Raw genomic sequence first — 22403 nt, forward strand, 5'->3', positions numbered from 1 at the left:
TTAAAATTATAACATCAATAACGTAAATCTTCACACATTATGTTTCACCCAAATATGTTTGTTTTTTATAGCTTTTACAAAACGGTCATTTGCGGCGAAAACACGTCTAATCATAAATTTCAGTGATAAATTTCACTGACTTAAAGATGGTTCTCCATTTCCAATATGCATCATAGATTTCGATCAGAAAATGTTGCTCTTATTGAACACCGTTATAAACCCTTTGCAATGTAAATATTCTTATTGGGGTTATTCATTTGACCACATTATGACAAAAATTATGGCTTTGATGCTTTGAAAATTGGACTTATTAGCCTTTCGTTACAAACATAAAGTTGTTAAAAGACCAACGTGCATTTGACGTTTGAAGCTTTTCGTGCAGATTTATCAGAGGTTTATTGAAGCAATAAGATCGCAATAAATCTGAGCAACTAGCCATGGTGGCTGTCATAAACTCTATACGAATTAAATAAATCCAACAAGCATGAAAATTGTTACTTGGGATGGAGACGAATGGTACATGGTGCGATGATTCAATAAGTCCCTAGAGCCCTTGCGTATGTGCAGATCAAATTAGTTAGATGCAGCTTTACGTAAACGTTGAAAGTTCTTTGCAGCCGCAGTACGTCTTTTACCTCGCGCCAACATCACATAACAGTTAACGAATGTTCCTAGATAATGAATTCAACGATAACCCCAAATCGCATCCCATCCATTTCCACCTTGTCTGCCACGATCTCTGCCAGCTACTAGGTTCTTAGTTTTGACAGACTGATAACAAAGTCCTGTTCTTTCAGTTTCCCGTTTAAAAGGCACGAAAGTCTCTGTCATCGTCCATTTCATCCGCAAAGCCAAGGAGCATGAAAGACTTGTGGATGCCATCATCAACAAGTCTTCATGCTGCTTGGTTTTCGGATGACATCGACTTCATTGGTGGTAGGTCGCAGAGTAGGAAGAGGCTTTCGTGCCTTTAAAGAAAGACTTAAAGAATAGGATTGATCAGAAACTCTGTCTAAGTACCTGGTGGCTGAGAGAAATGGCAGTCCAAACGGGTGTTGGTCCCGAGCTGAAATGTATCGACACCAGATCTTCCAATTGCACCTTCCATAGCATATTAGAGACATCGATCTAACGTAACGAACGAATTAGATGTCTCATCAGATATTTTATGCTCTGATTTGGATCCATCAGGACCTCACGAATCAGCCAACAAGCATCGCCGAATGCCGTGTTCTAGCATTATATACAAGTTCGCTCCATTTCAATGAGTCGTATGCTATCTTGAAATCTACAAACAGATGATGAGTCCCGAATTCATCAAGGATTTGTCGCATAGTAAACGTGCAGTTTATCTTTCTGCTGGTGTGGAGTCCCTTGAAAAACAAATCCTAATGATGGTCTACTACAATGTGACTGCATTTCCAGATTGCTTTGATTGCTAATGATGTGGTGTCAGTGTCAGTTGGTGTCATCGCATTAGGCCCACTTGATGATTTTCGTCTCAATCTTTTCAAAGGTCTGTATTATGAATTAATTTGAATACCGCAATCGATAGCATTCATGTTGTTCTGTTGATTGCGCTATTCAAATTAATTCATGAAAAATGTTACTTAGGTCCTTTGAAGTTGCGAGATTGATGCAATTGACTATTGGCTTTATATAGTAAACAGTGGCTATTTAACCGCACACATAAACATCTTGTCCTGTTGATCGTCGTTCTCGAAACCGCATTGATATTCCTCGACAAAGGTCTCCGCAAACGAATGCAGTCTGCTAAACAGAATTCGGGAGATTGGTAGTCGTATTGAGGAGTGTTATACCTCGATAATTAGCACCATCGAGCCATCTTGCACGCAAAAAAAGTCGTTTATGAATTCGTGAACAACAAGTTCACGGTGATTTTTCGAATAACTGTCCGGATTCGGAACACAGTCACGTTTTCTGGAACGTTCTGAAAACGTGACTGGTGTTCAAAATGAATTGAATCACGGTGTATTTTGCTGGTTCACGAACTGGGAACGCTTTTTTGCGTATGTAGATAGGACATATGAGGCTATCAAGCTAGTTCGTGGCATTTCTGCTCCTTCCAAAACAGTCACTTGGATTTTTCGTTCAGCCGGTCATCTCAACTCTAGAAGCTGGCCGGAATTCCGTCCTTCCCAGCATCTTTTCCGTTTTCAGCTATCGAACAAGTAGTGGCCCGCGCTATGTATCATCCTCAATCTTTATTCTGTTTGTGCTTCGTCTGATTGTATATTCAACAATAACTCTACTCCACCAAAAATTAAAGAACTGCAAGCTACACTGATATTTTGAGAAATTTTATTAAGGAATTCTGGAAACTCGTTATATAAGAATTGTGAATATCTGCTTTAGGATTTTGAGAATTTCTTCTTCCGAAATTTTGAAAATTCTCCTACAAGAATTCCTTCTACAGAAATTCCAGAATACTCAATCATGCGTGAGTGAATACGAGTTGGGAATACCTCCACGGGACTTCGTTACACCATAACAGACACACTACAGAATTCGTTTGATATTTACGACATTCTAAAGCGTTCTTGAGTACAGATCGTAATATTCAAAACGATGAACATTAAGATCTTCGTTGTCTCAACTATGTTTATTAGTTGGAATAGCTCCACGGGATTCCGTTACACAATTATAGACACATTACAGAGCTCGTTCGACATCTACGACACTCCAAACTGTCTTTGAGCGCATATCCTTATATTCAAAATGATCAACACGAAGATCTTAGATGTCTGAAATATTTTCATGAGTTGGAAAAGCTCCACGGAACTTTGTCACACATTGCAGAATTCGTAGAAAATCTACGACATTCCAAACTGTCCTTGAGCTCAGATCCTTATATTCAAATCGATCAACAAGAAGATCTTCGATGTCCCTTCTATTTTTATGAGTTGGAATAGCTACACGGTACTTCGTTACACTATTACAGATACACTATAGAATTCGTTCGATATCTTCGACATTCCAAACTGTCCTTTATTACAGATCTTAATATTAAAAACGATCAACATGAAGATCTTCGATGTCTCAACTATTTTTATGATTTGGAATAGCTCCACGGGATTTCTTTATACCATTATAGACACATCACAAAATTCTTCCGACATCTACGACACTCCAAGCAATTCCTAATATTCAATACGATCAACATGAACAATACGATCAACTTCGATGTCTGAACTATTTCTTTGAGTTGGAATAGCTCCACGGAACTTCGTTACACCATTATAGACACAATTAAGAATTGTTTGAACATGTACTTACTTACTTACTTACTTATGGGCCTTGTACACCTCCGGTGGTGCAAAGGGCCGACATGAAAGATCTCCATCCTGAGCGATGTCCAGCTATCGCTTTAACCTGTTGCCAGGTTAGATTTCCGCCAGGTTAGACTTTTGGCTGACTATTTCTTTCTTTATCAAGGCTTCGCCGCCAAGAGCCTCTGGGTCTGCCTCTGCTGTGATGTCCCACTGGGTTCCAGTCTAATGTTTGTTTACAGATTTCGTTTCCGCCCCTACGTAGAGTGTGGCTGACCCAGCCCTACTTTCGATCCTGAATTTCTGTTGCTATCGGCCTCTGGTGACAACGACGATGAAGCTCGTTGTTTGAGATCCAGTTGTGAGGCCACCAGGCCCGAATTATATACCGCAGGCATCTGTTGATGAACACCTGCAGCCGTTGAGTGCTCTCCACTGACACACACCATGTTTCGCTAGCGTATAACAGCACAGATTTCACGTTAGAGTTGAAAATTCGTATTTTGGTGCATTCACTTATCTGCCTGTTTTTCCAGATATTCCTTAAACTCGCAAAGACAGCCCTTGCTTTCTTGATCCGTGCGCCTATGTCGATCTTGGTACCGCCGTCTGACGCCATTTGGCTACCAAGATATTGAAAGCTTTCAACATTCTCCCGGCTACTGTGGAACTGGAGGGGGTTACCGTGTTTACATCCAACGATTTGATTTTGTTGACGTTGATGACTAAACCTGCCGAAGAGGAGCGCTCGCAAGGTCGTTGAGCTTACTTTGCATATCAGAACGCCGCTTAGCGAGGAGTGCAAAGTCATCAGCCAACTCGAAGTCGTTTAGTAGCCCGGTTGGTTCAAGGTCAATCGCACCTATCAGAATCTCGTCGATTACGATGAGGAACAGTAATGGTATTCGTATTCTTCCATTATCGGATTCTCGAACCAATTGATGTTTCGGGAAAAGTAGAACAAGGCTAGTGCGTTTTGAGCGACATTTCGTTGAACATGTAGGACAATCCAAACTGTTCATGAGTTCAATTCTTTTCATTCAAGTCGATCAACAAGAAGATCTAACGCCAACTACTGCATATTTTTTCGATGAAGAAGATTATTATTGAGAAACATAACTCTTCATACCTTTTGGTACACTGCTTCCAAAAAGTTTACTCCTAGTGTGCTGCATGTTTTCAGCAGTGCAGCAGAACTTAACGTGTCGATTCGAATCTGATTGTTTTTGATGATGAAAGAAAGTTTTACTAAAGCGGGTTCGGTTGCAGAGGAACTGAGAGACAGAATTTATTTAGCACAGATAAAAATATGTTGTGATTTTAAATGTATTTTCATGCACATATTTGGGGCATGCAAATAAATGTAACATTCAATCTATCTCACTATTATTTTAAATTGAAATAAATTTAAACGATATTTGCTTGTAAAATTCATTCAAATGTAATTGAATATGGAATGTTAATTCGTTTGATGAGGTAAGCTGCAATTTTACACGTCGTTGAATTTGTGTGAAATAAGTGTGGTAAAAAGCGTTTGAAGTATGATTTCATGAACCATACGTGAATTACTTTACTCTTACATATAAATGTTAATCTTAGTAACAACGTAACAACCCTTTTCGTGCAACAGGGCACTGCACGGAAAAATCTCTTTCTCATTCGTTCTTCATACATTTTGACGTTATCTTGCCTTGTTAATTTCTAATTTCTTTGCAGCGAGAAAAAGACAAAGCAGTCCGTACAGTGCCCTATTCGCGAAGTCGAAGAAAATTCTGCTCTTCCCTCCTATGGGAAATCCCATTGCTATCTGTCAGAGTTTGAGTGAAACATGGCCGCTATCTCCTCCTCTCTGTTGCTCTACTGTAAAAGCCCATAAATAACTGTCATTGTTTGTGTGAAGAATTTTGCTTCGACTTCGCGAATAGGGAACTGCAGGGAAAAATCTCTTTCTCTTTCTTCATAAATTTTGACGTTTACTGGCCTTGTTGTTTTCTAATTTCTTTGCAGCGAGAAAGAGACAAAGCAGTTTGTGCAGTGCCCTATACTGAAACCAATTATATTGTCTACTAGCGGCAAATACTCAGCTTTGACCGGGTGTTACGAATGTCACATACTGAACTATTTGCAGCACCGCACTCTAGATCGATTTCCGTGCGATTATATTACTTCCCTACTATATTAAATTTCATAATGTTGAAATATTGAAGCTCGGAAGTTGTTTGTTTTGTATATTTTGTTTTATGATTTTATTTTATTTTTACTGCACTTGGTTTTATCTAGGGATCCTATATTAAGAGATGTGCGAATACTTTTCCAGACGATTTAGCAACGCTGTTACTTTCGTAAACAAGCGCTGCCAGCACTTGCCGTGGCGCAAAATGTTGGAGCTCGAACATGTCTTTGCGCATAATGGCATTTTTAGATTTCGTTATCTAACGTCCAACAGTGCATTATCACTAAAATAAAAGTGCAATACAAATGAACAAAGTACCATGCATAAACTAGACTTCTTCAACTTGCCAATGTAAAACAAATTGTTTATTCGACAAAACTTTTCGTAAAATCTTTTTCATTACAATCGCAATACCTTTCAATCCGCAACAATAACAATGTTCATTTGGCTCAGATGCTGACAGCTCTCAATGCTCGATTGGCTCAAGATGGCCGCTTTCGCATATCTCTGAATGTAGGATCCCTAGTTTTATCTTGTTTCTTTATCCTAGGAAGTTGCCAGGACACACGGTAGAAATGCCTGTGTCCCATCCCAAGAAGTTGGTTCAGTAAGTAGTGATACTTATCTTCTTAGCAATGTCATTTCCAACGAAACTATATACCCCCTGAATGTGAAACGCTTGGTACGGCTGTCTCCGTTTTTTATATTATCCTCCATTTTCAAGCCTGCACGGTAGGCTTGGCCGTTTTAATATTTGTGTCATATCTATGATATGATGCAAATATTAATGTTGACAATAAAATGCTCGGTAATACGACATTTCCAAGATGCTTTTCAATACTGGCTGTGCATGTGCTAAGACAAGACAAGACAAGACCAATCTTACGGCATTATTTGATTAATATTTGGGATAAGAAGCAACTTTTTCTGAATTTTGTAGGCCGTGTTGTACTTCAATGGGGTTTACTTCTGCTTAAAAAACGGCTGTCCTTGCTAAACATCGTTTGAAAAAGCTTCTTAATGATTCAAATCACCGAGGTGTTGCACTTTTTCAGTCACAGCGATTGATTTTCCGGCATACTTCAATTCAATTTTCGGTATAAGCAATTTTTACTCAGTCCTTCAACATCTTAAGGCTCAAGACTCCATCACAATATTTTGAAAATTAATGACTGTATCGCTTGTTTGTAATAGTGAGGCAATTGGTACGGAAAAGTGCAGCAGCGATAAATAAATTTTGTTTACAACTGGGGTGGGTGGAAATGGGGTGTTAAAAATATGCCAGCTGATACATAATGTTGCCAGACTTGACGAAATTTTTATTTTATATCATAATACATGTTTACGGTGTATCAAATATATGGGTTTTTACCGGTTAAAATTTTTGTGTACACCACTTGGAATGTAACAGAAGCTTACATAACATGTTTAAATATTTATTTTTGGTTTATTTGTTCAATCCGACAAACAGCAATGATTTTTTCCAATAAATAAATCTGGCAACGGTGAAGAATTGATTATTTTCTTGTATATGCACACCTTTGTTTGCATGTTGGCGTGGACGTGGCTGGCGTATACGTTGTATTGTTCGGATTGAATGAAGTTGCATCGCGTAGATTTTGTGCTCACCATTTCACTTATTGCGCTAGTGAATTTGAGTCTTCCGCATTTTATTGCATTTACAATACGGTCGTCAAATTTGTCTCTCACTTCGATTTTTGGAAAGCAGTTTTCGACAGTTTTTGGACGTGAAGTGAATTAATCGGTAGTCAAGATTGAATAAAAAGGTGAAACTCAGTTAGTGAATATGTTTTAGGAGTGATTAAATCAAAGAAACAGTGGGAAAAGATCAAGTGAAAAATCAAGTGCGTGTGTATGTGTTTGCTCCGAACGTTCGGAGTTAGTATGCGTTCGATAAAATTGCGAATGTCGGTCAAGGAAAAAAGCAGTTTTCAGCGTTTTTCCAGCAATTCCTCAGTAATTGTTAGTTTGGATGAGTGAAAAATTAATATGAAAATGTAATGAATATGCTATGATTGAGGTAAGTCGGCAAATAGCCCCAAAATATTGAATTTAGTTCAAAACTTTATTAGTATTAGTGCGGATTCGAATAAAATCATCGTCATCATCGGATTGATTACGGTTTATAGAGCCTTAATCTATCATTCTCCCTCGGAACGGTAGAAAATGAAAATGCGACGTAAACAAAAATATGAACGTGTCACGGCAACGTGATGCCAGATGGTATAATCTCTTCTTTTTCTATCTTCTATCTATATAAAAAAACCCAGATTAATCCACCTAGCGTTGGTGGTGCCTTTCTCGCATTTAGTTAAGACACCAACCTTATATGGGGTTTATATGGTCCGATGTACCATTTTCTTCATAACTTTTAAACGCAATGACCGATTGTTATAAAATTCAATAGTGAAACAAGGCTTTGTCCCCTGTCGAATGAAACTTGTTGCGAGAAAATCGGTTAAGGATTACTGTACGAAAAGTTGTCTAATGTTTTTTATAGCTTCTGTGCACACACATACACACACACATACACACATACATACACACGGACAGACAGACATGTGCTCAGCTCGTCGAGCTGAGTCGATTGGTATATAATACTATAGGCCTCAGAGGCTTCTATAAAAAGTTCGTTTTCGGAGTGAAATGATAGCCTTTCGGTACAACTTAGTTGTACGAGAAAGGCAAAAAACCTAACCTAATTCACCGAGTAGTGATACTGCCTTTCTCGCATTTAGCCAAGACACCAACCTTATATGGAGCTAGTTTAGTTCGAGGTACCATTTTCTTAATAAATTCTAAACGCAACGGTCGATCGTTATCAAATTCAATAGTGATCAACTAGGATTTACCTTCTGTCGAATGCAACTTGTTGCGAGAAAATCGGTTAAAGATTACTATATGAAAAATTGTCTAATATTTGTCTTAGCTTTTGTGCACACGCATACACTCGTTGAGATGAGTCGAGTAGGGACGTTCCGATATTTCAAAATATCGATATTTGATTCGATTCGATAATCGAATCAAAGTATCGATATCACCGATATATTGGAATGAAAATATCGATATATCAGAAAATCATTTGATATTCCACAAATGAGAATCTTCTTCAATGGCTCTACATTCCAACTGGAACTTGGCCTGGCCTCATGACCATTTCCTCAGTTATTGATTGAAAGTTTTTCTTTGCCATTGAATGATTATGTACTTTTCCAATGTAAGATTCCAACTGAGAATTTTTCTGTATTTCTCCACGGGTTATTATGATTCTGAACAATAGAAAATTCTCTTTTCAGAATTTCCTTGGAATTTTTTTTTCATTTTCAAGAAATTTCATTGAAATATTGTTAACTAAAAAAGGAAATTCTCCTAAACTTTCACAAGAAATTACTTTTATATTTCACATGAAATTCTCTTCGTTTTTCACGGGCACATTTCGAAATTCAGGAAAAGATTTCCATCGGAAAAAATTCAAAATTTTCATCAGTAAACCCGTGGAAATATTTTAAGAAAATTCTCTTTAATTCATAAAGGGCATTCTTTTTAATTTTGAAAGGAAATTTCCATATGATTTCCAATTCTTCTAAATTCCCATTTCCACAAATCTCTTCCTTATTTCTAAAGTTAATTCATCATAGGAACATGTCAAATATATAACTGAATTCTCGTAAGGATTCAAGCGCCAACGGCTAAGTATCGAGTTGCAAAAACTATTTGTGTTGGCAACGCACACCTCACGCCATCTGCGCCACCGAGAAAAATCATCTTTACCATCAAAAATACGACATTCAGATCCATTTGAAGTTTTTTCTTTTACAAAATACAATGCTAATTTAATTTTTGTGTTGCTATGTTCTGATTCAATATATCGATATCGAAAGCAAACATATCGATATGACCGATATATTGAAAGCAAAATATCGATACAAAAATATCGGATATCGAAACAAAAATATCGATATTCCGATATATCGGAAATATCGGAACGTCCCTAGAGTCGAGCTGAGCTGTGCTCAACTCGTTGAGCTGAGTCGATTGGTATACAACCGATTCTTTTTTAACACGGGGGATGCCTTCCGTGTAAAAAAAGTTTTCAGTTCAAAATTCGAAAATCCATGTAAAAAAAGTTTTATGATTTCTTGACGAATCGTGCAAAATGGAACAACTTTGGAAAAAAATTGCGTGGGATTTTTTTTACACGGCCGTGTAAAAAAAATCCGTGTAAAAACAGAATGGGGTGTATAACACTATGAGTCTTATATAAAAAGTTCGTATTCGGAGTGAAATGATAGCCTTTCGGTACAACTTTGTTGTACGAGAAAGGCAAAAATAGTTTGTTTTTCCTTTGAGGCAATATAACTCACGAACGGGATGACCGATTTGTAAGATTTCCTCACCAATCGATTCGTCGTGGGATCAGCTGTATATACTAAGAATTAATTAATTTGACGGGGAAAGTTGGACATTTGCAAAATACAACAGTTTCATGAGTTCTAAAGAAAGCCATCAAGCTTGAAATGAAATCGGTCTAGAGTGCGACGCTGCAATCAGATAAATCAGCGGTTCTCAACCTTATTCTTGAGAGGTACGCCCAATTTTATTTTCGCGGTATATGAAAATAAGCGTATTTCATAAGACATAACAAAAACGAATCACAAACTAACAGGATATGGATCTCTAAAAATTGTCTGTAGTTTTTGGTAATCCGTGAAACTTTCTCATTCAAATTGATTTTATTCATCTAGCCTCCAACAAGACTTTTGCAGGCTTCCGAGCCTCTAGGAAGGAAGCTTCCAAGGCTTCTGAAACTAGGATTACGACTTACGAGCCTCTTGATATGAGGCTTCCGAGCCTCTAGAAGGGATGCTCCGAAAGGATCCTCTTGAAATAAGGCCTCCATGCTTCTTGCATCGAAGCTACAGAGCTTTTCGGAAAAAGGCCTTAATGTCTCTTAACTGGAGGCATTTGTTTTTTTGACGTTTTGTCCTAATGCTCCGCTTGGGGAGGATTTATAAGTCTTCGATTTACTGACCGCCAATGCATATTATGTAGAATACAAAATTTATCGAAAATCGAAAATAAAGCCCAAGCCAGATCGGGCAGGTTCGCTTAGTTCATAATCATTTTTATTTGTTTGAGAAGATACATTGACTCATTGAAATTCCATCTCAACACTTTAAACTTTTTGAAACCGAGAGAATTATAAATAACATTCTAGCGTCAGCGTATTAGATAGTTTTCTTTTTAACAATTAAGGATTATTTACATATTTTTAACATTTTATTTATTTATCATCAGACTAAGGCCGGAGTGGCCTGTGCTGCACATAAAAGACTTCTCCATTCAGCTCGGTTCATGGCTGCACTTCGCCAACCACGCAGTCTGCGGAGGGTCCGCAAGTCGTCCTCCACCTGATCGATCCACCTTGCCCGCTGTGCACCTCGCCTTCTTGTTCCCGTCGGATCGTTGTCGAGAACCATTTTCACCGGGTTACTGTCTGACATTCTGGCTACGTGCCCGGCCCACCGCAGTCTTCCGATTTTCGCGGTGTGAACGATGGATGGTTCTCCCAAAAGCTGATGCAACTCGTGGTTCATTCGCCTCCTCCACGTACCGTCCGCCATCTGCAACCCACCATAGATGGTACGCAACACTTTCCTTTCGAAAACTCCCAGTGCGCGTTGGTCCTCCACGAGCATCGTCCAGGTCTCGTGTCCGTAGAGAACTACCGGTCTTATAAGCGTTTTGTAGATAGTCAGTTTGGTACGGCGGCGAACTCTATTCGATCGAAGCGTCTTGCGGAGTCCAAAGTACGTACGATTTCCAGCCACTATGCGTCTCCGAATTTCTCTGCTGGTATCGTTATCGGCGGTCACCAGTGCGCCCAAGTACACGAATTCTTCAACCACCTCGATTTCGTCACCACCGATAGAAACTCGTGGTGGGTGGCTCACATTGACCTCTCTTGAGCCTCTTCCTATCATGTACTTCGTCTTCGACGTGTTGATGACTAGTCCAATCCGTTTAGCTTCGCTTTTCAGTCTGATGTAGGCTTCCTCCATCCTCTCAAAGTTACGTGCCATGATATCAATGTCGTCGGCGAAACCAGATAACTGGACGGACTTCGTGAAAATCGTACCACTCGTGTCAATCCCTGCCCTTCGTATTACTCCCTCCAAAGCGATGTTGAATAGCAGACACGAAAGACCATCACCTTGCCGTAACCCTCTACGGGTTTCGAAGGGACTCGAGAATGCCCCTGAAACTCGAACTACGCACATCACCCGATCCATCGTCGCCTTGATCAACCGTATCAGTTTATCCGGAAATCCGTTTTCGTGCATTAGCTGCCATAGCTGGTCCCGATCGATTGTATCATATGCGGCTTTGAAGTCGATAAATAGATGATGTGTGGGCACGTTGTATTCGCGGCATTTCTGCAATACCTGACGTATGGCGAACACCTGGTCTGTGGTAGAGCGTTCACCCATAAATCCCGCCTGGTACTGCCCCACGAACTCTCTTGCAATTGGTGTAAGTCGACGGCATAAAATTTGGGAGAGTACCTTGTAGGCGGCGTTCAGCAATGTGATTGCGCGGTAGTTGCTACAATCCAGCTTATCGCCCTTTTTGTAGATGGGACACACGACACCTTCCATCCACTCCTGCGGCAGAACCTCATCCTCCCAAACCTTGGTAATCACCCAATGCAGCGCTCTAGCCAGTGCTTCATCACCGTGTTTAAACAGCTCTCCTGGTAGTTGGTCAACTCCAGGGGCTTTGTTGTTTTTCAGCCGGCCGATCTCCTTCTGGATTTCCTGGAGATTCGGAGCCGGAAGTCGCATGTCCTGCGCGCGTGCTCCTAGGTTCATTACCATACCGCCACCGTTGTCTGCCATATCGCCATTCAGGTGCTCTTCGTAGTGCTGCCACCACCTTTGGATCACCTCACGCTCGTTCGTAAGAAGGTTCCCGTTTATGTCCTTACACATATCGGGCTGTGGCACGTGGCCCTTACGTGAACGGTTCAACTTCTCATAGAACTTTCGTGTGTTATTAGCGCGGTACAGTTCCTCCGTCTCTTCATGGTCTCGATCTTCCTGCTGGCGCTTTTTCCTCCGGAAAGTCGAGTTTTGTCTGTTCCGCGCCCGTTTGTATCGTGCCTCGTTCGCCCTCGTGCGGTGTTGCAGCAATCTGGCCCATGCTGCATTCTTCTCCTCAACTAACTGCTCACATTCGCCGTCATACCAGTCGTTTCTCTGATCCGGAGCCACCGTGCCTAGTGCAGCGGTTGCGGTGCTTCCAATGGCGGATCGAATATCTCTCCAGCCATCTTCAAGAGATGCTGCGCCTAGCTGCTCTTCCGTTGGGAGTGCCACTTCCAGCTGCTGCGCGTAGTCTTGGGCTAGTCTACCGTCTTGTAGCCGCCCAATGTTAAGCCGCGGCGGACGACTCCGACGCGTGTTGATCACCGTTGAGAGTTTTGAGCGCAGACATACTGCGACGAGGTAGTGGTCGGATTCAATATTCGCACTGCGGTAAGTGCGTACGTTCGTGATGTCGGAGAAGAATTTACGTCGATTAGAACGTGGTCGATTTGGTTTTCCGTTACTTGATTAGGTGATTTCCATGTGGCCTTGTGGATATTCTTACGGGGGAAGAAAGTGCTTCGGACTACCATTCCGCGGGAAGCTGCAAAGTTTATGCATCGTTGGCCGTTGTCGTTCGATACGGTATGCAGACCATCCGGTCCGATGACCGGTCTATACATTTCCTCCCTTCCTACCTGAGCGTTCATGTCACCGATGACGATTTTGACGTCCCGCAGTGGGCATCCATCGTATGTCTGCTCCAGCTGCGCATAGAACGCTTCTTTCTCGTCGTCGGATCTCCCTTCGTGTGGGCAGTGCACGTTGATGATGCTATAGTTGAAGAAACGGCCTTTTATCCTCAGCTTGCACATCCTTGCGTTGATTGGCTGCCACCCAATCACGCGTTGGCGCATCTTTCCCAGCACTATGAAGCCGGTTCCCAGCTCGTTGGTGGTGCCACAGCTTTGGTAGAAGGTAGCCGCTCGATGCCCGCTTTTCCACACTTTCTGTCCTGTCCAACAGATTTCCTACGCTACGACATCGAAGTTGCGGGGATGTAATTCATCGTAGATTATCCTATCGCAACCTGCGAAGCCTAGTGACTTGCAGTTCCATGTTCCAAGCTTCCAATCGTGATCCTTTATTCGTCGCCTAGGTCGTTGCCGATTGTATCGAGTCGTATTATCTTCTATGTCGTTCGTAATAGTTGTTTTTAAAGGCGGCTTATTGGGCCTGCGCAAACCTCCTGTCTCGTCGGAGGGCCGTCGTGTCAGGGCTGTTTAGCGTCCCACCTAAACCAGGACTTGGGCTTGTGCGGATACATGCAGCTTTTTATAGAGGTTTAACAGGGCCCACTGTCAAACCCCACCACATCCTAGGCAGGCGCCACAACTCGCAGATGACCTGGGGAGGGATCGTCAAGCCCTTGGACATAGTCCCTGCTGCCCATATTTTTAAAGGGCTCCTGTATTATTGTATGGTGGTTAACAGCTTTAAGCAATGACTGTATCGAGAACTGTGACGATTTCCAGGTAGGTGTTTTTGATGATACAGTTTTGATTTTTGGCGCTTTATCGGTCCACGGATTACTAATAAAACAACCGTTTTAATCAAAGTCACCGTTCTGCAAAAGTGAAAAAACTCCTTTCAGCACAGTGGTGTTGCAACAAAGGCCGAAAGTTCTAAATCTGCATTTTTATTTTCTGTAATTGGATCAATCAGTACTAGAATACATAGTTTTTTTTCCTGCTCGGGTGTGCCACTGCGACTAGTTATTAGATCTATTGTAGCGATCACATTGTTAAATAAGCGGGCTTGGTAGTCATATGGCTACTGCTTCTGCCTCATACGTGGGTTCAATCCCAGGTCCGTTCCATTCTCCTACTTTGTATCTTTCTCTTTATTTCTCATGTTCTAGCAATCGCTAGAACTGGAAATGGACTTCCATACCGTTTCCATTACTATTCCTTTACCTTCAACTTGAGTATTCTAACAGTAATCTGCTAGAATTGGAAATGAACTATAGAGCTCGTTTCCTACATCCAATTAGAAATTCCATCAGTTACTTTCTCCTATCTATCACATTGGCAGCTCGTTAACCAAGGCGGACCTCTCCCTCTCCAACCTAACCCAGAAATTCCAACAAATTCCGCATGAATTCGTGGCAAGTGCAGAGGTATATTCAGCTTGCAGTGGGCGAGCGATTGCATCATCATTTCCTCCCCCTTCCCTACATTGACTTGCATTCTGACGTGGCAGGCGCCAGTATGACCTAACAAATGAGATATACACCAGTACTTGTACATTGAAGATGTGTGCTAGTCCCAAGCAAACATCTGTTGGTTCCCTGTGCAAGAACAGCTGATCTGGTCATAATGGAGTAGCAACTACGAGCAGTCAATCAAGCTCAAGCTCAAGCTATTGTAGCGATCACATTGTTAAATAATATTGAGTATTGTGCGAGAAAAAATGGGAGACTTTTTTTAAAATTACACTGGACGACAAAATCAGAAGAAAAGTTTGTATTCGTGATACGCATGTGATGCATTTGTAGTTCTTGACCTCTTAAATGGACTGGTTAGGGTTCTTTCACAAATTACATAACGTTAAATTTGATGATTTTGGACCCCCACCCTCTCCCACGTAACACTTTTTGTATGCAAGGTTTATTTTTTTTGAATGGATCGCTCGACTTGACCCCCTTCCTCCCCCTACAGCGATACGTAATTTGTGAAAGGCCTCTTACTGGTGTTTGTTGTTTGATTGGGAAAATTCCGAGATTATTTGGTCACAAAATTGGGCCTCTCAGAGAAAACGATAGGTAGGGATTTCGAATACTGTTCAGAAGCATATAAGCATAAAAGCATATCCCAAGTAACATTTCAAGTTTTATTCCGGAATGGTTTTCGAGATCGAATTACAAGAACTGACAATAAAACCAATTACTACAGGATTACCTTCTGATGACCACTATAAGAGTAAGATATGTCCAAATGGCCCTCTCTAGATTACCACTATAAACCTCTTATAGGAGTATATAAAAATCCGTTTCAAGCCGCCCGCAAAACAGAGAATTTGACTGCGGCAGCTGTCAAAAATGTTGCTTTGAAAAAAGAGAAACAAAACCTTGCAAACAAATAATAACAAACTAATGTGTTGATGAAAATCATGATGAGGATGAATACAAAATAATACTTTTTCAAGTTTTTTTTTCAATATACTTCCATGGAAATGAGGTGCGCGTTCGATTTCATGGTGAAAGCTAGTGCAAAAATGATATTAAGCACTACGCGCCCGCAAAATAATATAGTTTTGGGCAATAAATTTAAAATTATTATAACATCAATAACGTAAATCTTCACTGAAATATGTTTCACCCAAATATGTTTGCTTTTTATAGTTTTTACCAAAAACGTGTCATTTGCGGCAAAAACACCGTCTAATCATAAATTCCAGTGATAAATTTCACTGACTTAAAGATGGTTCTCCATTTCCAATATGGTCATCATAGATTTCGATCAGAAAAATGTTGCTCTTATTGAACACCGTTATAAACCCTTTGCAATGTAAATATTCTTATTGGGGTTATTCATTTGACCACATTTTGACCAAAAATTATGGCTTTGATCAAGCTTTGAAAATTGGACTTATTACGCTCTTCGTTACAACCATAGAGTTGTTAACAAGACCAATCGGCATTTGACGTTTGAAGCTTTTCGTGCAGATTTATCAGAGGTTTATTGATAGCAATAAGATCGCCAATAAATCTGAGCAACTAGCCATGGTGGCTGCTGTCATAAATCCCCTATACGAATTAAATAAATCCAACAAGCATGAAAATTGTTACTTGGGATGGAGACGAATGGTACATGGTGCGATGATTCATGCAAGTCCCTAGAGCCCTTGCGTATTATGTGCAGTTCAAATTAGTTAGATGCAGCTGGTTACGTAAACCGTTGAAAGTTCTACTTGCAGCCGCAGTACGTCTTTTTACCTCGCGGCTAACGTCATCATAACAGTTAACGAATGTTCCTAGATATATGAATTCAACGATAACCCCAAATCGCATCCCATCCATTTCCACCTTGTTTAGTCTGCCACGATCTCTGCCAGCTACTAGGTTCTTAGTTTTGACAGACTGATCAGAAAGTCCTGTTCTTTCAGTTTCCCGTTTAAAAGGCACGAAAGTCTCTGTCATCGTCCATTTCATCCGCAAAGCCAAGGAGCATGAAAGACTTGTGGATGCCATCATCAACAAGTCTTACATGCTGCTTGGTTTTGCGGATGACATCGACTTCATTGGTGTAGGTCGCAGAGTAGTGGAAGAGGCTTTCGTGCCTTTTAAACGAAAGACTTCAAGAATAGGATTGATCAGAAACTCTGTTTAAGCACCTGGTGGCTGGGAGAGAATATGGCAGTCCAAACGGTGTTGGTCCCGAGCTGGAAATGTATGGACACCAGATCTTCCAATTGCACCTTCCAATAGCATATTAGAGAGCACATCGATCTAACGTAACGAACGAATTAGATGTCTCATCAGATATTTTGACGCTCGATTTGGATCCATCCAGGACCTCACGAATCAGCCAAGCAAGCATCGCCGGAATGCCGTGTTCTAGCATTATATGCCACAGTTCGCTCCATTTCAATGAGTCGTATGCTATCTTGAAATCTACAAACAGATGATGAGTCCCGGAATTCATCAAGGATTTGTCGCAGAGTAAACTGTGCAGTTTATCTTTTCTGTTGGCAAGCGGGAGCCTCTTGAAAAAACAAATCCTATTGATGGTTCACTACAATGTGACTCGTGACGTATTTCCAGATTGTTTTGATTGCTAATGATGTGGCTGTCAGTGTCAGTTGGCTGTCATCGCATTAGGCCCACTTCGATGATTTCTCGCTCAACTTTTCAAAAGGTCCTAAGTAACATTTTTTTCATGAATTAATTTGAATACTGCAATCGATAGCATTCATGTTGTTCTGTTGATTGCGCTATTCAAATTAATTCATGAAAAAATGTTACTTAGGTCCTTTTGAAAAGTTAAGCGAGATTTTGATGCAATTGACTATTGGCTTTATATAGTAAACAGCAAGTGCTATTTAACTGCCACACATAAACATCTTGTCCGTTGTTGATCGTCGTTCTCGAAAACCGCATTGATATTCCTCGACAAAGGTCTCCGCAAACGAATGCAGTCTGCTAAACAGAATTCGGGAGATTGGCTTGTAGTCGGTATTGAGGAGTGTTATACCTCGATAATTAGCACCATCGAGCCATCTTGCACGCAAAAAAAGCGTTCATGAATTCGTGAACTAACAAGTTCACGGTGTATTTTTTCGTGAACAACTGTCACGGATTCGGGAACACAGTCACGTTTTCTGGAACGTTCTGGAAAACGTGACTGGTGTTTCCAAATCCATGAATTGAATCACGGTGTATTTTTGCTGGTTCACGAACTCGGGAACGCTTTTTTTGCGTATGTAGATAGGACATATGAGGCTATCAAGCTAGTTCGCTGGCATTTCTGCTCCCTTCCAAAACAGTCACTTGGTGGATTTTTTTCGTTCAGCCGGTCATCTCAACTTCTAGAAGCTCGGCCGGAATTCCGTCCTTCCCAGCATCTTTTCCGTTTTCAGCTATCGAACAGGTAGTGGCTCCGCTGCTTATGTATCATCCTCAATCTTTATTCTGTTTGTGCCTTCTTTGTCTGATTGTATATTCAACAATAACTTACTCCACCAAAAAATTAAAGAACTGCAGGCTACACTGATATTTTGGAGAAATTCTTATTAAGGAATTCTGGAAACTCGTTATATAAGAATTGTGGAATATTCATGCTTTAGGATTTTTGGAGAATTTCTTCTTCCGAAATTTTGGAAAATTCCTCCTACAAGAATTCCTTCTACAGAAATTCTCCAGAATACTCATTAAGCGTCATTACTCACTCTTTGAAACAAGAAAGAATGTTCTTATTGTGCACAATTTAACATTTATCTAGCCACATTGACATGGATTCATGGAAACCCGAAGCACTTTCTATATCTGCTATGCCGTTGTCCTATTCGACCACACAAAAACTATAAACTGCTTTATACTTCATCTTTTGGTAATATTTCTATTCCAAAATTATTGAGCTACCCTTCAATCATATAGCGCTCATGGTGCCTGGGAATAAATTTATGCAAACTACATTACAAAAGGGAACACACAGTCATCACATCAATCCTATGTCCATTCCGTTGGCGTTGCCATAATAAAAGGTAGCAGTTTGAATGTGCGATTCACTCTCTTATTATCCGCTCGAACTGCCGATTGATAGACGTATAACTGTTCAACATTATTTAGAGAGAAGCCGGATCTGAAAGGCCGACTCGAAGGGTCAGGTTGACCTATTCACCTTAATCAGATTTCATCCCTCGTTTGTAACGTCCATTCTGACCGGAGGACCATATTGCGCTCCACATCGAGAGGATGCTACCGGCAAATCTCATCCAACTGGCAGCGGTCCAAAATCAATCAGTTGAATAAACAGCATCGGAATGAGCTCCTAGCTTTCGATAATAAGTTTGTGGGATTAATGTTGTATCGTATGTGTATGCTTTGGAGAAGAAGCGAGATTGGATTTCCAATTACTTTTCTCGCAATACGGAATAGGCCACAGGCAGTGTTTTCTAAAGATGACAGGCAATTATTTTACGCCAAAGAAACGTCAAATATGACAAAACAGAAGCTTCGGGTGGATTGCATATGACATGCACTTCAGTCTATTACTTTTTTCGAACTGTAGTGGGCGCATTGTCTGTATTAGCTGATTCATGGTTCCCTAAACGAAGAACTGCGCGCAAAAGTTTTACTCAAGCTGCAGCCCAGTTGTGGTCCAAATTTCGGTCGAAATTTCTTCAAAGAGTCATACCATATCGTACCAATCCTCTGCACTTACTGTTTCCGCAGTGAATTGCGTTTCTTCAGTTTTCAGGGCATGCGGTATTCATGATGATTTTATTTACAATAAAACAGAACCTCACGATTTACATTATTGTTAACATATAAGTTATAATTTAATTGTTTTATGGATGTGGCTTTCTCAGTGTGAGGGTGCGAAAATAAACTCGGTTATCAATGATTGTAGTTTGGTTTCATTTCGTTTCGATATAAAAAAACTCCCATATCGCACATCCTTACAACTGGCTCAATCCCAGCCAGACTGAAGCTTACAGCTGCTGCTTGGTGTCATCCATCGTCATCGGTCGGTAGTCCGGTGACATTTTATGTGCGTGTGTTATCCTTCCATGTCCTACATGGTGTCCCGCAAGGATTCGTTTTCCTGCTTGTTCTTCCTTGTCGAAACGCCACACGCAACACTGGATATTGATATATACCGTATACGATTCGATGCAACGGGATGGACGGATGGATGGATGGATGGATGGTGAATGAGTGAAGAGATATGGTGAAGAAAGGGCCCTGCTGCAGTTGAAGAGCTCGGTGCCGGACCTGATGACATAATTCTTTTCCGCATCGAGTGATACATCTATATTTATGGTTTTGTGTCAACTTTTGTTCGGATTTTGTTGAGGGTTTCCATTGTGTAGGATTTGGAATAACTAAAGTTGCATAATCATCGTGCCAGACTGTCTGGCCATGATCACGCAAAAAATGAAATCAGATGGAAGTATTTCTTTGCAGCCGTACAAGTTCATTAAGATACATTTTTTCTATTGTTGGTTTTCCTTTTTTTGTGAAATATGTAAAATGTATTAGCTGACGATGAAGATCCTTCGAAGATTTTTTCTGAATCTCTGGCAGGAAAACTCATATATGAAGATAATATTAAGTTAGAAGATCTATTTATTTTACAGCTGCATTCCTGCCAAATATCAATTCTTGCCACACAATATACATTCTCACGATGGACGGGTTCAGAATGCTTTTAAATAATAACGTTGGAATTGCTGGAAGAAGGAGATCTTTGAAAATGGGCAGATCCAGTTTTTGAAATTGCTGAATCTTCTTATGAATTTTCCAAACGAATTTATAGTGCAACACTCGCTTTAACACAAGAATAATAATTATCAACTATCAAAGGAGCTGTCTGTTTCACAGTTATCACTCTAATTCCTGGCCTCCATCAAACTAAAGCGTGAATATAGGCAAAATCGATTATGGATACATTTCTCGCCCATCTCAATCAAACGCTTCATCAAATGTAACGAAAACCTTCATAAATTTGCATAAATGCATGGTCGCTTCCATACTATCGAATCACCACACAGTATCGAACTGCCGTTCTGCACCAATCATCGGAAAGGTGCGCAATCACATTTCGTACATTTTATCGCTGCGCGGAACAAATTTTTATTTACTTTACATAATTGGATGTCATCTTGGTGTCCTCACATCCGTCGGTATCGTCGTCGCGCGTCGATTTGTGATTTCCGTGGCGAATTATCGACGTTTCGGAAATCAATTCCGTTCGTGAACGTTGGTTTTCCGAAATAAATTATCGAACCGGACAAACGAGATTGAACCCCGATTTCACGCTTTCCGGCACAGAAAGTGACCGTTTCCAATTGCAGAAATTCTGTGTATGTGGCCACTGGAATCGGAAATCTTCGGCAGAAGTGGCTTTCTTGGCAGCTGTGCTGTCATGATTGGAGGTATCGATGTCGATCGATAGCTCTGTGGGAACCTTTCTAATGGAAAAGCTAACGGACGAACGAGTCATTGTATTTTCTATCATCGCAATGAGATCGTATTTCTATAATCATACAACTAAGATCATATAAGCGTTCAACTATTTTATATTTAAATATGCAGAAAAGTGCGAATTTTATTTCCAATTTATAGTTAAACAATTCTGCAAGCTTGTAACCCAACATATTTTGAGCTACGACATACTATCCATCAACCACAACAGAATTGCTCACAATTTCGATAATCACACTAGCGGTACGAGTGGTACCACTAAATTTCTAAATATTATTATGTAGTTTTCGTACAAAACTATGTATTTATTAATGTACATTTCTCTTCGAAATAGCAATGCCATTATAAAATGTTTGCCACCCTTTTGGTAAGAAAGACAATAGTTTCAGCTAACTTAAGACAAACCAGTTATCAAAATGAGAAAAAAACAAACATTCAACTGAAATGAATAAACATTCGATAATTTAATATCAACGCATATTACAGTGCAGAATTGCAATGGGCACTCTCTACAATCCCGGTCTGAATGTGGTCGGTCACGCAAGAGATGTCCCGGGGAATTAAACACATATTGATGAGTATCAAATAGGACAGTTATGGGGAAATATATTTCTTCTCGTATTTACTCAGAGATTGGCCAAATAGGGCCACCCATTAAACAAATTTATTGCTTCATTACGGTCCCTGCATGAATAAAAAAGCACCCTATTTCTGTCGGACAGCGCAAAAAAATAAAAAAAAAAACAGAATAAAAAGATGGGATAATTATTTTCATCCCAACGGTGGTGGCATGGATATAGGTGACCATGTGATTCAGTGATGCCTAGCTGTGCTGGCTCAATGTAGGTATGTTGTTTTTATTGATTTGGTGCCCATATATTACTAGTATTCGATAACTGGACTTATAGTCTACAGAATGTAAATAAGATTAGAGTCATAATGGCAAACTAATGATACGTATTATCTGTTTTGCCTTTCTTGTATACAAAGTATACGTAAAGGCTATATGTTTGCTCCAAAAACAAACTTTTTATAGGAGACTCGGAGATCCATAGTGTCATATACCGATCGACTCAGCTCGACGAATTGAGGTGATGTCTGTGTGTGTGTGCGCAAAAGTT

General features: G+C 40.3%; 2 protein-coding genes across 2 annotated transcripts in view; one reads left to right on the forward strand and one right to left on the reverse strand.

The window, feature by feature from the left end:
• LOC134224524 (uncharacterized) overlaps nucleotides 1-22403 on the reverse strand; it is a 209528-nt gene that overhangs the window by 146249 nt on the left and 40876 nt on the right. The window lies entirely within an intron of this gene.
• LOC134222475 (uncharacterized) overlaps nucleotides 1-22403 on the forward strand; it is an 82320-nt gene that overhangs the window by 38257 nt on the left and 21660 nt on the right. The window lies entirely within an intron of this gene.

The sequence above is a fragment of the Armigeres subalbatus genome, chromosome 3 (genome assembly GCF_024139115.2).
Source record: "Armigeres subalbatus isolate Guangzhou_Male chromosome 3, GZ_Asu_2, whole genome shotgun sequence".
Classification (NCBI taxonomy): Eukaryota; Metazoa; Arthropoda; class Insecta; order Diptera; family Culicidae; genus Armigeres; species Armigeres subalbatus.